The sequence below is a fragment of the Bufo gargarizans genome, chromosome 9, assembly GCF_014858855.1.
Source record: "Bufo gargarizans isolate SCDJY-AF-19 chromosome 9, ASM1485885v1, whole genome shotgun sequence".
NCBI classification, from domain to species: Eukaryota; Metazoa; Chordata; class Amphibia; order Anura; family Bufonidae; genus Bufo; species Bufo gargarizans.
In genome coordinates, this window is record NC_058088.1 from 2,221,401 (window position 1) to 2,237,461 (window position 16,061).

General features: G+C 43.7%; 1 pseudogene; it reads left to right on the forward strand.

Annotated features, from left to right (window-relative positions):
* Positions 1 to 164: 164 nt before the first annotated feature.
* Positions 165 to 7,660, forward strand: LOC122946530 (annotated as a pseudogene).
* Positions 7,661 to 16,061: the final 8,401 nt, after the last annotated feature.

The following is a 16,061-nucleotide window of genomic DNA, read 5'->3' on the forward strand; positions in this document are numbered from 1 at the left end:
AATTTACAATATTACATGCTGCAAGCTACTGAAAAACTTTCAAAATACTTTCTTTACTTGCCTGATCATACAGATTTTAGGATACATTATGTTTTCCCTTCCAGTTAGAAATACAGCTACATTCAATTCATTGTAGGAATTAAGATAACAAATTCAGTTAGGCAATGATTACACGGCAAATGGTAAAAATCCAAAGCTGATTCTGTCACGGATTGCCAAAGCAAACTGTTTTAAAGATTACAAAATTAGAACAATAATTCTAAGTTTGAGACATTTTTACCCAAATTATTACTTAGACTATCCCTTTACAATTTCATGTGACGACAAGGTGACCATGTTCTGTGTGCATAGGTTTCAGTGTATTGTGTTGTCTGTTGCAGATACGTAACATTTCTATCATAGTGAACCAGCTGGAAATCTATGACAAGAATAATGTTCTAGTGATCAGAAGGGAAATTGCAGCCTTGCAAAAACGGTTGGAGGAATGTGAAAAGAACCAAACAAGACCTCATCCAAACCCTTCACTTCCTCCAGGCAATTATGGTGAGTTAAAAAATCCTTAAGCTGGCCATACACTTGAGACGATCGGCCACATTGCAGATGATTAGTCACCCATGGGATCGTTCGTATGAACGACCCACCAGCAACATCCCAACTGGCCGACTAATAAGTCAGGTTTCAAAAAACTCTCCCTGGTCCCTGGCACAATGGAAAATGATCAACTGAATTTGGCCAATCATTCCATTAATATGCAGTTTCAGCCAACATTGGGCATAATTTTCCGGCGGAGCAAATTACAATTGTGGCAGATAACAGTCTGTCATCAGCCATTGCAACTAGTTTTTCAAGAGACATAAGAGTCGGCAATTCTGGCGATCTTTTGTCTCATGTGTATGGCCACTTTTAGTCAAGGTGCCAAAGTAATATGATTGGTAAAGCTAAGTTTACATTTAGCTTTTTATGTGGCAATGCCTTCACCCGTTTTAGTAGTTAAAGACAGGAGCACTTTATAGTGGTCACATACAGAACCCTAAATCCAATGCAGACGTAGAGGCTAACATCAGAACCAGGGCAGATGCCAGGACCCACTAGGCTTGGGGTGTCCACGGCATTCTGGGTAACTATGCTGTAAGTTTTTTAAGACAAAAATTGGATTGACATGGTGGCCACTGTGACTCTGTCAACCAAGAGGCACTTATACCTGGAGCCAGCCCTGTACAGGAGTTACACAATTTACCAATATTCTTTATTTCAAGAGGTCTTAGAAACTCTCATAACTTTTTATTACAATGAATTAAAGCCCAGATTATAAGGCTGATAACAAATGTTTCTGATCATTGGCCCATGTATCGTCCCATGTAAAGGCCCCTTTACACAGGTCAATGAAAGGGGCAATTATCGTAAAGGAGATGTTATGAGTACAGAGGTAAGAAATACAGGATCACTGTCCAGCAAACTCTGCATCTGCTACCTATCTTCCTTTACCAATCCAGTTAGTAGATCTAAATCTACACCTAAGTGTTCACCAGAGCCCATCACAAGGCCAGTTAAACTTGGCTGCTAGGGGCCCAAGTTACATTAAAGGGGTTGTCCAGGTTCAGAGCTGAACCAGGACATACCCATAATTTCCCCCAGGCAGCCCGCCTAATGTTAGCATCAGAGCATTTCACGCTCCGATGCTCTCAATTGCCCTGTGCAGGATCGCGCAGGTCAAAGGCTCTTTCATTTACCACAACACACTGCCGGCCGGAGGCTTCCGCCCAGCAGTGTGTTCAGTGACGTCACTGGCTCTAAAGGGCTGGCTTTAACACTGCCCTAGCCATTTTACAGGGTAGGGAACGCTAAAGCCGCCCATCAGTGCCACCGTGGCAGTCCTAAGGAGAGCCCTTCTTCACCGGAACTCCTTAAAAAGCTTTTGCCCTGCTCTATTCAGCGCATGGCAAAGGAGAGCATCAGCGGTTCATGCTCCGATGCTTAAGTCAGGGAGGCTGCCTGAGTAAAAATGGATATGTCTGGGTTCAGCTCTGAACCCAGAAAACCCCTTTAAGACAGCAGAAAACAGGTGCAAGCTCACAGGTTGCAGACCTAACAGATGGGAAGCATACGGGGAACATGACATTAGAACAAGCCAGAGTCAAAGCCAGGCATTCACCTGAACTAAAATAAATTGTGATTATGTGGTTCGAGGTACATTATGCGGTCACTGAATAACAATTTTACTGTAGCCCACTGGAGTACAGGCCCCAAACATTAGGCATTCACTGTACAGAAAAGATCAAGTGATTATGTGGCTGGAGGTATATTAGACGGTTATTGGACATCAATTTTACTGCAGGCCAGTGGAATACAGGCCCCAAACATTAGGCATTCACCGGACAAAAAAGATCAAGTGATTATGTGGCTGGAGGTATATTAGACAGTCATTGTATATCAATTTTACTGCAGGCCAGTACAAATACATGTCAAATACATGTTTAAATACCTAAAAATATAAAATTGGATTAAAAACATGTCTAACGAAATCCCCCCTCTTGAATAAACCCCAAATGATAATAGGTGAAATTCGATAACACGTTGTCGTCTCAGTTGTTGAATTCCTCCGAGGCCCCAATAATTAGGCATTCACTGTACAGAAAAGATCAAGTAATTATGTGGCTGGAGGTATATTAGTTGGTCATTGGATATCAAATTTAATGCAGGCCAGTACAAATACATGTCAAATACATATGTTTAAAAGAACTAAAAATATAAATTTGGATTAAAAACATGTCTAACGAAATCCCCCCTCTTGAATAAACCCCAAATGATAATAGGTGAAATTCAATAACACGTGGTCATCACAGGTGTTGAATTCCTTCGAGGCCCTAACAATTAGGCATTCACCGGACAGAAAACATCAAGTGATTATGTGGCTGGAGGTATATTAGATGGTCATTGGATACCAATTTTACTGCAGGCCAGTGGACTACAGGCCCCAAACATTAGGCATTCACCGGACAGAAAAGGCCTTTTATGCCGCTGTATTTACATAAGACAGGGACCATTCTTTGTTCTGGGTGGTGGCGGATATGTGTTGGCTGGCATGAGAAAATTCAATTAAACGTGGTCGTCACAGTTGTTGAATTCCTCCGAGATCCACACCTCATTCATTTTTAGAAATGTGAGGTAGTCCATACTGTCGTGAGCTAAGTGAGTACGCTTATCGGTCACGATTTCCCCTGCTGCGCTGAACGTCCTTTCAGACATAACATTTGACAAGGGGCAAGCCAAGAGTTCCATGGCAAATTGTGGCAGCCCTGGCCACAGGTCAAGCTTGCACATCCAGTAGTCCTGGGGTTCCTCGCTTCTCAGAGCGTCCACATAGGCCGTTAACCCGATGTAGTCGGACATCTGTCGGTCTAGGCGTTCCCTGAGGCTGGATCTGGAGGGCGGCTGTCGATGGGTTGGCTGCAAGAATGATCTCATATCGAAGTGACCAACACATCTTCAAACCGCCCTCTTCTTTCATGCGCGGTAGGATTGGTACCCGCAACTGTTTCTCTGTGGGTGGAAATTCCTCTGCCAGCGCCCACAACAGCAGAATGCAGCATCTCTCGCAGCAAGGCCTGGAAATGCTGCATTGTGACAGCCCTCTGTGATGCTGGTAACATGTCCGCCATTTTGTGTTTGTAACCAGTACTGGTCCTTGCCATTTATGCTTTTTATACAGTGGTCCCTCTTCAAACACTGGAGCATGAAGGCCCCCATTTACACTAAATTGGAAGCAGTGGAGCGTCCTGGCTCCTGCTCATCGCCCAGGAGAATTTCGTCCTTGGTCTCCTCCCCACATCCACGGACAACACCAGGGATCCCCGAAAAGATTAAAGCCTGCTCTTCTTGCTCCTCCTCCTCCCCCCAGGCACCATCCTCCTCTGACTCCTCTTCAGACTCTTGCTGACTTGTCTCAGATGGAGTAGCCCCCCTGGGAATTCATTCAGCATTGCGACTTCCTCATCTTCCAGCTCCTGCTCCTTGACGGCTTAAGGCACAATATCACTGATAGCGCCCTGGCTGCGACTGACCAGTTTGGGGATCTCATGAAATGGCAGCAGAAGTCTGCATGCATCGCGCATGAGCAGCCACTGGCGCGGTGAAAAGAAACCAAGCTCCCCAGAACCTGTCCTGCTGCAGAATTCATACAGGTAGTCGTTAACGGTATGTTGCTGCTGGAGCAGCCTATCAAGCATATACAAGGTGGAGTTCCAGCGCGTCGGGCTGTCACAAATCAGACAAGGCGAGCCATGGCCGTGTAAGATCTTCTAAAATGGCCAGAGATGGCCTTCCGAAAGACGTCCTGGACCCCGGGGTATTTAGCAACGAATTGCTGCACGACTAAGTTCAGGACGTGTGCCATGCATGACGTGTGTCATTTTGCAATGTTTCAGTGCGCTCATCAGATTGGCACCATTGTCGCACACCACTTTACCAACTGTCAAATTGAACGGGGTTAGCCACTGATCAGCAGTGCAGGACCGGTGTGGCTATTGGCTTCCAGGCACAACAGCCGCAGCACAACGCATGGCAACGTCTCAACTGGCACGTCGAAGGTGGAGTGGAGGACAAATGGGAGGAGAGAGGAGAAGGAGAAGAGGCAGGACATGGAGCGCCGGGAGTGTGGCTTTTTGGGATCTGACAGTGTTGCTACCACTGGGCTCGGTAATGGGAGGCCAGGTGCCTTCTTAAAGTGGTCGTCCCTAGGTGAGTGTTGGACTTACCGCGACTTATGCGTTGACAGCACAGGCTGCAGATGGCAACACTATAGTCAGCAGCTGACACGTTAAAAAAAGCCCACACTGCGGAGCCATGTTCCGGCGTCCTGGGAGCGCCAGATGTGATCGTGCATGGTGAATGGCTCGCTCCAGATACACTTGCAGTCTGCTTTTTGCCTCCTCTGCCTGCTTCTCCTCCTTCTACCCCCTATCTGCTGCTCTGTCTCTCCCTCTGAACTCCCCTCCTCTTCCTCTCATGTGGGCACCCACGTGACATCCATCGACACGTCACCTTCACCACCACTGACATTAGAGATCTCGGAGTAGGAAGCAACAGCGGGGACCACCTTCCTTGGGCTGATCTGGGAACTGTCGTCAGACCACTGGGTGGCAGCCGGTGCTACCTCCTCTTCCTGATCTGATGCCAAGAATGGCTCTGCATTAGTAAGGTCTAGGAAAGGATGGGAAAATAATTCCTCTGAATCCAGTGGAGGGGCTATGGTGGTGGTAGTGGTGTCTTTGGGGGTGCACACAGCAGAGAGTGAGGAGGGTGAAGATACAGAGGATGAGGAGGATGCAGAAGTGGAAGGCTGAGTGAGCCACTCAATCAATTCTGGTGCGTCCTTTGACGTAATCACACGCATCTTCTCCAACTTCCTACTTAGGCTCCTGCCTGGTGAACCTGTCCAACCGCTACCACCCCTGCAGAATGGCCTGCCTCTTCCTCTGCCTGTCAGTTTCAAAGTGACCCTGTGACAAAGTCCCTATAGAAGAGCAGTATTTGTGGAAGCAGGTATATTTCAGGCCTCAATCAATATTTGGTGGAAGCCGATATATCAATCCTCTCTATCAGTATTTTGTGGAAACAGGTATATAGAACCCAATAATGAGTATTTGCTGGAAGCTGGTATATCAAACCCCTTAATCAACATTTGGTGGAAGCCGGTGTATTGCAGGCCTCAATCAATATTTGGTGGAAGCTGGTATATCAATCCCCTCTATCAGTATTTTGTGGAAACAGGTATATAGAACCCCTTAATGAGTATTTGCTGGAAGCCATTATATCAAACCCCTCAATCAATATTTGGTGAAAGCCAGTGTATCTCACCCCTTAATCAGTTTTTTTGGGGGGCAACAGGTATATCACACCAGTTGCAATTAGTTATTCCAATAGCGTTTGTCCTTCTAGCTGCGGTATCTCAGCAGAAACGCATACAACTGCTGCACAATACAAATACACAAGATGTGTCTTTCGACATGGTTGTTTAAGAAATGAGAAGCAGCTCATTGCACCAGTTGGGGTTAAATAACTTGTTGCCAGCTGAAAGATAATCGCCCATGCAGTAATTATCCAAGAGGAGGCTCATAACTATTTGCTTAGTTAAATCCAGGCGGCGACTTTTTTTTGGGACAGACAGTTTACTTTCTATAGTAGAAGGTATATTCTAGGTATATCACACCCCTCAATCATTTTTTTTTTTTTGGGGGGGGGGGCAACATGTATATCACACCAGTTGCAAATAGTTATTCCAATACCGTTTGTGGGTGCACGTCCCAAGTTGATTCCTTCCACCGTAGGAATCTATGTAAAAACGTAATAGGGACCACCTGATGGTTGTGTCATGGGTCAACGTTCGGAACAATGCAAAATAATATGGCGCCGGCGGACATCGCCATATGTTTGCTTGTTCGCCAAACCGCGAACAAGCAAAGTTCGCCGCGAAACGACCACCGGGGCGAACCGCAAGGCCATCTCTACCCACCACCACCAGGTCGAGAAAGAATGCGTAGATGACTGCACATACTTCTCCATTCAAGAATGTCTGAAGGTTTTATTAGGTCCAATAGCAGTGAATGGAGATTGCTACTAATGTAACCTCTGTATTCATTAGGCCAGAAGAAGAATACCCCTTTAAAGGAAGGAAAGCGTAGGTGCTTTCTTCCAATAGACAACATCAAGCTTGTCCACTGTACTATGCCAAGTTCTCTAACATATGGATTTCAGGGATTTCTAATCACCATAAATTCTACAACAGAAGTTGTTACTGATAATGCTTCAAAATAATATATTTTTTTTTTTTATCATGCAGGTACCTGTGAACATGGATCGATTACAAACATCAGTAAACCATTTGTAGTACAACTGAATTATGGAGGACCCGGCTACCTATATGGTGGATGGGAGCAGATTCAATGGCAGGATCTAATCAGGATATTCAGTGGGTGGCTCCTCTTAGTACAGATGCAAGGTTAATGAATGGTTTACACATCTACAATAAATATAATGATCTCCTGATTTATCAACATGCCATTGCCAGAGGCATCAGTACATCACAATCTGGACAAGGTAGCGGATTGATTATGTTTAATAGCAAAATGTACTATAACTGCTACAACAATCAAAACATATGCAGATACAATCCACATGCCGCTATATTGGAACTCTCAGTAACTCTCCCTAATGCTGCTTACAACAATCGGTTCTCCTACTCGTCCTCAGCGTACCAAGACATTGACATGGCCGGTGATGAAGAAGGCTTATGGGCAATTTATTCTACTGAAGCAAATGCTGGAAATATTGTTATCAGTAAAATAGATCCCATATCTCTTGCAGTAAAACAGACCTGGACCACTGCCCAGTACAAGCCAGCAGTCACCAACGCATTCATGGTGTGTGGTGTCTTGTACGTTACTAGAGCCATCAGCACAAGAAGAGAAGAGATATTTACATGTATGATACAAAAACTCAGAAGGAAGGGTGGCTGAGCATTCCTCTGGAAAAACCAAAGGAGAAAGTGCAGAGTCTGTCCTACAATCCCAACAATCATAAGCTCTACATGTACAATGATGGCTACTTGGTCAACTACGACCTCTTTTTTGCACCTCCTCAAAAAGATAAGGCTCGAATATAACCATATGAGTCCACACCTCCACAGAGTGTTCATTGCAGAATAGGTCTTCCATGTTTCCCACTAGGACATTGAGGACACCTGGTCAAAAGCAGGACAACTATGAAACCATCCTATACCCCAATATTGTCCTAACTGTGTAAGTAAACTAATGTTCTGGAGATTAGAATAAACATACAATAAATGAATCCAATCTTGCAGTCGTACTACCGTCTGTCTGTTCCCCACTTTCTTTCTAACATAGCCATCGTATGCTAGCATGTAGTAAAGACGAGATAGAACGTAGTATGACCGGGGGATAAGCCTAAACAGGGATTGTTTGCAGTCTCTTACCATGGAGTTGAATAGATCTGCATGGGATCTGTATGCACAAAATGTTGGGAAGAACTGAAGACTATTAGAAAAGTTGATTCTTTTACAAATTTTCATGCATTGAAGACAAAAAAAGAAACCAAAAAATGGAAAATACAGGTGGACATAGCCTTTAAGACTGTCCTAGGGAAAACAGGAACTCTACCTGAATGAACACTGAATTATGACTCTTAATGATGACTAATCTTTCATCTATTCTTAAAGCAGTTGTCTGAGAACTAAAAAAAAAATTCAGAGGTGGCCGGGTATGGTCTTAAAAGTAAGGAAAAAAAACACCACTCACCTGCTCGTAGCATCCTAGCACCATGGTTGCCGTCCTCGCTGTCTACATGCATGTCAATGCCGACGGACAATCAATGGCTTCCGCAGTGATGTGTGCAGTAACGGCTCATGACCGCTAAAGTGGGGCCTGAAGTGGCAGGTGGCGGGAGCCACAACGGTGACAACGAGGCGCTCCGTCCAGATGACTGGTGATTTATTTATTTTTTATATTGAGACTAGAGATGAGCGAATTTATGAAAAGTTCGATTCGGCTGATTCGCCAATTTTTAAAAAAAAATTTGCTTTGTGACGAATTACTTCATCACGAAGAGCATTTTTTGTAAGTAGCGAGTGCAATGAGAGGGAGCTGCGATAGCGCCGCCCCCTGTCATTGTATTCCTCAGATGCCGCGTTCATACATGAGTGTGAAATTAACATTTAAATTTTTTTATCAAACTTACCGCCTCTATTTGCTCGAGAAGGGCCGGCTGCTGCCATCTTGCTTGAAGATCTGGAGCGAAATCTCACACGGCGCGAGATCACTTCATCACGCCGGCCGGCGTGGTGACCTCATACGTCACCACGCACGTGATTTCAGCCACGATCTTTAATCAAGATGGCGGCTGGCGGCCCGTCGCAAGCAAATGGAGGAGGTAAGTATGAATTTTTGTTTTTTACACTATTTCAGGTTAAATCGATTCGCTAACACGAAGCACAAGGAAATTCGGCTTCGAGGCGAATCGAATTTATCCTGAAATTCTGATCGAATTCCACTTTGTGGGATTCGATTCGCTCATCTCTAATTGAGACCATGCCCGACCACCTCTAATTTTTTTTAGGCCTCACACAACACCTTTGCAGCTTAGATTCTAATATTGTGAGTTTGTCTTTGAGCATTATTTTACAGTTTACATGGAATTAATCTACACAAAAAGTCACCAAATCTCTTTCCAAATGCATAGTCATACTTTACTGGTGGTAAATGACAAGCATAGCCCCCTTGCTCAGTGTCTACAAAGAGCTTGCACTGGCAATTTCTGTTGTGGGATGTGTCTGCTTCACACTAGACATTGTACAGTAATGTGATATCTGGAAAATGAGACATCCTACTGCATTTTAAGAGCTTAGTACAGGGATGGCCAACCTGAGGCTCTCCAGCTGTTGCCAAACTACAAATCCCACCATGCCCAGACTGCCTACAGCTATCATCCTACAGCAGGGCATGGTGGGAGTTGTAGTTTTACAAAAGCTGGAGAGCCGCAGATTGGCCATGCCTGGCTTAGTAGAACCAGTAGGAGTGTATCTTTTAATAAGCATGTTCAGCCAGCAATTGAGCCAGCAGAATTGCAAATGCAGCTCTTGAGTATAATACAGGCTATAACACAGCATCAGTACAAGATAATAATTCAGGGGCAAAGATGAGATTTTAAAATGGAAATCTTTGTATGTATTACACCCCCATTTTGTCAATGTTCTACAAAAATGACAACACACAAGGGCACATCTGTAATGTACTTACAAAGCGACTTGATTTTTCATGTAAGGCTTGTTTCACACTGCCAGCATAGTTCTGGCACACAGCCATATTTGTCCAGTCGAATCACGGCATATATGCCAGATAGTGGTCGGATCATCCATTATAGTCAACGGGGCCGGTGGGCATTTCAGGAACATCTGACAATATTGGATGCAGATAGGTCCGGCAGGCTACTCTCTGCTGGAACAACCTGCCGGAACTATGCCGTCAGTGGGAAATAGGCCTAAATTATCTGTGAACTAAAAAATGTGTTCATATGTGGACAACCTTTTTCATGTGATTTAACTAACTCGTATAGATCAAGAGCCACACATCTGAAAATGCTAAGCCTTTATATGCCTGTTTTCTTCTATGGAACCATTTCATCTGTCAGGCTAATTAAATAAAATTTTAAGCAAGCAAATGCAGTGAGCTTCGGTCCATTCATTTACATTCTCTTATTTCTCTCGCTCTCACAACTTACACAAAGAATCTCCGTCACTAAATACTGGTGACTCATGCTTCAGTCAGCATGAATCAGTGACTGGTGCATGAGTCAACAGTATTGAATGCCAGAGATTTTTGGTACACGTTATCCTGAGAAAAACTGTTGGATGACTAGCGAAATGTCTTCAAGAAAAATTACAAGTCCAGTTGTTCTGACCTGTTACTACTGATATACCATGACCTGGATGAAATAGAACCTTCACAAACATCTCTTTCACTAGTTTGGAGCATACTTAAGAGGCATTATGGCTATGGCGGGGCACTAAAGGAGACTTTTACTGTTTTTGGGCTTGCTTACAGTACACTGTTACTTATTTTAGTTTCTTGCATGGTGCCAACATATTCCTTAGCACTTTACAGTTTCACCACTTGCTGCCCCCAGTGGAGCTAAAAATCTAATTATGTATTAGTCAGCAGTAGTGCCCCCAATTTAGCAAGTGATCCCCTTTACACCCCTACTTAGTAAATGTACCTTCTTAGTGTCCTCCATACATTGGTAGTGTCCTCATTAAGTAAATGTGCTCACTTAGTGCCCTTACTAAGTTACTAGGCGAAAATGCCTCTTCTTGCCCTCAAAACAGTGAGAGTGCCCCATTAATACCCACATGTTGTAATAGGCAGCATAGTGGCTCAGTGGTTAGCACTGGTACCTTGCAGCACTGGGGTCCAAGGTTCAAGGTTCAAAGACAACCATGTGCAACATCTGCATTGATTTTGTATGTTCTTGCCATGTTTACGTTGGTTTCCTCCAAATACACCAGTTTCCTCCCACACCTGGAGGAAATCCACATTTTTATGGCCCAGTGGAAGGAAGATGTCATCTAACCACATTTGGGAAGTAATCTAATACTATGGAGAAGATTCATTGATGATGTATTGTTCATTTGGCAGGGTACGGAAGACTCCCTCAACACCTATACAGGGAATCAACATTAACGACAGAAATTTAAGATTCACTATCAATACCAGTAGAACCAATGTAGAATTTTTAGATTTATCAATCTACGTAGACAACAATAAGTTAAAATGTTAAACTTCAATCAAAAACGAGTAATGAAAAATAGTTACCTTCTATACACCAGCTGCCACCTCCCTAGGTGGCTAATCAATATCCCTACAAGCCAGTTCAGAAGGTTAAAACGTAACTGTACAAATAATGACCAATTTGAATTCGAGGCCACAAAACTAAAACAAGAATTTTTAAATAAAGCTTACCACATCGACTCTTTAGAAAAAGTGAGATCCATGGACAGGAGATATTTCTTTACACCCAGTGACAAACCACCAAGACAAGAAGACACACTTCGCATTATCCTACCATTTCATGCCCACCACAAAACAATTGAGACAATAATTAACAGACACTGGTCCCATCTCCTGAAAGACAAAACAATTGGACCCATCCTAACCAAAAAGCCACAGATAACCTACACTAAAGCGGCAAATTTAGGCCTGAAGGTAGCAACTACAACCAAGAGAAATTTAAAAGTCCCATCTAATGCATCCAATTGGCTCACATCCAAGGGCTTCCATAGATGTGGTAAATGTAACAATTGCAATACAACATTTTTCGCGAAGAAAACAACGGAGATTGCATCCACTCACACATACACAACACATACAAATTTCAAATCAAAGATGCCCTCACCTGCGACTCTACTGACGTTATCTATATAATGGAATGCCCATGCTATAAACAATATGTGGGACGCACGAAACGTCCCCTGAAAAAGAGGATCGCAGAACACATGGCCAATATCAGGAAAGGGTTCGATCTACATTCAGTGTCCAGACATTATAAAGATCATCACAACTCAGTGATCCCTCTACTCTAAAATTTGGGGCCCTCGAAAAGGTCCGAAGACATTGGAGAGGTGGCAATCACATAATGAACATGTCCAGAATCGAATCAAGAAGAATTTTTGAATTTGATACCTTGATTCCAGCTGGCCTCAATGCGGAATTGGAGATTTTCGGTTTCCTGTAGATACTCTGGGGCGGGTGCCAATCTGGGATGGGACATCGAGGTCAGGCTGTCTACCAGCATCTCGATCTCCCCTCCTGGGCAGGCTCCCGTCCATACCTTCTCCACTAACCTCTACATCACTAGTCCTCCACATTTGAACCTGGATAAAAAGACAAGAAGGTGAATATGAGTAACGTGAAACATATAACATATTGATCTTCTAGGAACATTAATACTAAATGCATTCACTTCACATGAATTCAACATTTAATCTCACATATTGTAAATATAATAATTAATAAATAATAAATAGAAAATCCAGTAGCACCACCTCTCTAGAAAAGTAACACGATCTGCTAGGAATATTAATATTAAACACATGATCTTAACATTTAATCCTACATATTGTGGATAACAATATAGAAATAATAAGCAGAAAATCCACTAGCACTGGATCACCTCCCCAGTAGTCTTTGGTCTCTAACGCTCTCCAATCGCACCAGTGTGATCACTATCTCCTTATACATCACAGCCACATGTCCATATTTACCCCACATATCATAATGGACAACACTATCATTTGATATAAGATGCTATATATGTGTCATCCACAGATCCCCCCATAACAGTGCCATCCACAGATCCCTCCATAACAGTGCCATCCACAGATCCCTCCATAACAGTGCCATCCACAGATCCCCATAACAGTGCCATCCAAAGATCCCCCATAATAGTGTCATCCACAGACCACCATTAGATCAAAACCCACCAAAAGCACAACTTTTGGTTCAAAATATATTTTTTCTTATTGTCCTCCTCTAAAACCTAGGTGCGTCTTATGGGCCGGTGCGTCTTATAGGACGAAAAATACGGTACATAGAAAAAATTGGGCTAGGCATAACATTTCAATAGATGGTTCCGCAAAAACAGAACGGGCACGGAAGACGTACGGAGTACATTCTGTATGTGTTCCTTTTTTTGCAGACCCATTTACTTTTTGTGGGCAATAATAGGACATGTTCTATCCTTCAACGGAATGAAAAAACGGAAATATGGAAATGGAATGCATACAGAGTACATTCCGTTTCTTTTGCGGAACCATTGAAATGAATGGTTCTGTATACGGAACGCAAAAAATGGCCCGTATACGGAATGCAAAAAACGTTTGTGTGAATGAGCCCTTAGACCTCATGCACACAACCGTTGTGTGTTTTGCGGTCCGCAAATTGCAGATCCGCAAAACACGGATGGCGTCCGTGTGCGTTCCACAATTTGCGGAACGGCACGGACAGCCATTGATATAACTGCCTATTCTTGTCCGCCAAACACGGACAAAAATAGGACAGGTTATATTTTTTTTGCGGACCACGGAACGGAGCAACGGATGCGGACAGCACACGGAGTGCTGTCCGCATCTTTTGCAGCCCCCATTAAAGTGAATGGGTCCGCATCCGAGCCGCCAAAACTGCGGCTTGGATGCGGACCAAAACAACGGCCGTGTGCATGAGGCCTTACACAAACTCCTGTCATCCAAGTCACCACCTGAAAACATCATAGTATTTCAATTTTTGAGGAGGAAAATGATCTGTTCAGAGGACATATTGTATGAGAATCAGGTGACTCAGCTCTGGGACTGATTCAAACAGAGAAGCTACAGCAGACGCTCTGCTCCTATCTCGACACAGCAGGAAATGGCTCGAAATGCCACTCAGCCAATCACTGGCTGCAACAATGACTTGCCTCAGCCACTGATTGGCTGACCAGCATTCCCAACCATTTCCTGCTGTGTCAAGACAACAACAGGAAGTCGAGCGCTATGTGGACCGGGCACCATCAGAAACTGAGGGGGATTGGTGAGGTCACTATAAACTTTTTTTACCCATTTGCAGGCCACGGCACAGCTTCCTTTATAGGGCTGTAGTACACCTCTAAGACCTCCATATACTCAAGAGATAATGTGTTCAAACAAGCTGATTTCAGCTGGACTGGCCGACTATCTTATGTGGACACGTACATCTGCACTCACCCCCAAGATGATGTTCGGAGAAGGAAGGATTGCTAAATTTTACGCCTGATCCTTTTGTTTTTTTACTCCCCTCTCCCCACTAACAACACATGTAGTCGACAGCAATTGACAGCGTATGAGCACGAAAAGGCATGGCTTTATTTAAAATCTACTGTAGATGTCCGTATAGCTTTACAGAGTTATGTTTGTACAGTCGAGAAACTTTGTAGATTTAGGTCTCATACACAAGACCATGAGCATGACTCCAACTACAATCGTATATTGTTATGTATTTTATATGTATCTGGCTGTTTGTACCAGTAAGGAATGGAGAGCTATGGTTGGCAAGGAACGGGGCTAACCACCCTGTTTCTCCTCTCGTGATACGAGTGAGCTGGTCCTACTTCCTGCCAAGAGGGGGAGTTCCAGAGCAACCTGAATGAGGAGAGGAAGCACACTGCTGAACTCCTGCTCCTAAGAAGGATTCTCCAAAAAGAATAAATACAGCCTCAAGTAAATCCTTGAGAAGACAGACAGGAGAGTAAGCAGCTACTATCAGCATTAAAAGACACTGCTGTAAGGTGAGGGACTACGGCTAAGACACCCATCACCCAGACTACTACTAGGTCAGTACAATACAAATGCTAAATTGCAGCCATCCAACCTGCCTCCATATTCCTTCATCAGGGCCACTATCACTCCCATTCTCTGCAGGGCTTGCTGCACATTCACACATGCTTCGCAAACCATGGATCTGCAAAAATATAGGTGTGTGCAATGGCCCATAGAAATGAATGTGTCAGTGTTTAATCGATAAAAAATGCATATAGCACGCATATGAAAAATACGGTCCTATGGATAGGGCCTAAAGGGAAGTACATGACCTCAGCAGACTTAACGTACACATCTGAGATGTGTGAGTACAGATTGTGCTCATATTAGGTGTCATATTCTCCAGTTCATGATATAAACAGGCGGTGATTTCCTGCTAAATGTCTCAATATTTCCCGGCTAATCACCGTTATATAACCACCGAACAATGGGATGTTTGGTCTGCTGCAGAGGAATTATGTTACAGAATACACCCGGCTAATGTATCATGGATTTAGGGAATTCTAGGAAGAGAGATAGAACAGAGACAGAAAGAGAAGACAGATTATGAACAAACTGGACAGTATTCAGAAAAAAATGTTGCAAAAGAATCTATTGTTTTTCGGTGGTAAATTGGCCACAATTGAGGTGTCATCATAATGAATTATTAAAAATATGCAACCGTTTTGTGTTTGCAGCACTCAGGCTGAGCTGTCTGCCTATGGTCTATGCCTATTTTTTACTAAATTTGTGCATACATTGCTCAGCTCATCAATCACCCTAGTTCCCCCCCCCCCTCTGTCTAAAACAGGCGATATGCTGTTCAAGCGCGACTGTCGAATGACCATCTGGCTTTGCAGGGTGCATTCATTAATTCAATGGAAAAAAAACACAGCCACCATGCCAGTCCACAGACCACAGGTTAAGGGGGTTGTCCCATGAAAAATATTCTACTTTTTTAAAACCAGCTCCGGGATGTGAATACTTTTGCAATTGCATGTAATTAATTATTTAGCCTACCCACTTGGTTATTCAATAAAATCTATCTGCATAGCGCCATCTGCTGTTTGTTCTTTTCCTTATTTCTCTGTCTACCTTGCTGAGGTGGACGCACATGCTCAGTTGCATCCTTCTACTGCTACCGCCCTGTCTTCTGTTAGAAGCTGTGACAGCTGCTGCAGAAAGG